Consider the following 1118-nt stretch of genomic DNA (forward strand, 5'->3'; position numbering starts at 1 on the left):
ATCTGTAAATTTAATTAATGAGCGGTTCGTCTTTTAGTTAAAGTAAACAAGGAAAAACTGACCTGTCCTAAATGAGCCACGTTGTTTGTAAAAGAGGAGCGAAAGAGTGATAAAGTTGTCCTTAGCGACAAGCACGCTTTAAATAGAATCATCATCAATCATATGAAATCAGCAGCGACAAACGAAGAGCAATAATAAGCAAGTGTTCTCAGCTCTTCAGGTCTTTCTAAATAAAGAACTGAAAAGCAAAGAAAAAAAAAAAATACCACGAAACACATTTTACTAGGTGTTTACAAGAGGTCGGTAATCTAGTGTGTTATCAGACAATACACCTGTCAATCATCATATTTTTTTTCATAAGGAAAGAGTAAATAACATTGGCTTGCCGAGTTATTGCATTTAAAAGTTCCCCTGTCGGAAGGAAACCAAATGTTGCAAATGACGACTCTTTTGGAGCGGAGATATAGCCAGAGATAAAATTCAAAATATTAATTTCTGAATTGTTCAATTCACATTTGAAATAACGATGTTTAATTCCCTGTAGATAACAAGGTATTTAAAAAGTTTATATTACTATTTTAATGCGTACGGTCGTTTTTAACTTAAAGTTACATGTAAAACCAATGCAAAAATTAAAGAACGTGTGACAAATTTCGAGTGGACTCAGGAGTAACGCAGCTTTTTTTTTATTAAAAAAGTATTAAAATAACGTGCTTTTAGAAGGTTTGCATTTTCTGCACCGCGTGATATGTAAAATGTGTTTACTCGAATCAACAAACAAAACACTGGGTAACCCAAAATGAAATAATAAATTAAAAACCTGCCTTAAAACAAAATATCGATTGAAGCCAATTTTTTTGTAAAGCTACAAAAGCATAAAGTTATAAAAGAATGCCCTTTCGCTTTGTAATTCGCTCAACTGTCATTCCACCATTTTAAAATTAGTTTAGTTTACCCGCCTTCTCTCCTACTCCGGCGATAGTGCAATTTGTCGATGCTTGATGTTTTATTTTAATTGATTTATACAGAAGGCCAGGTGTTCTCGACATTGAACGAGTTAAAATGGCGCGTTTTGGGAATTTCGTACCCTACTGCCTGTAAAATACCAAAATATTTCC

This window comes from Orbicella faveolata, unplaced genomic scaffold (assembly GCF_042242905.1).
Source record: "Orbicella faveolata isolate gen_17 unplaced genomic scaffold, um_ofav_v1 contig_12, whole genome shotgun sequence".
Taxonomy (NCBI): Eukaryota; Metazoa; Cnidaria; class Anthozoa; order Scleractinia; family Merulinidae; genus Orbicella; species Orbicella faveolata.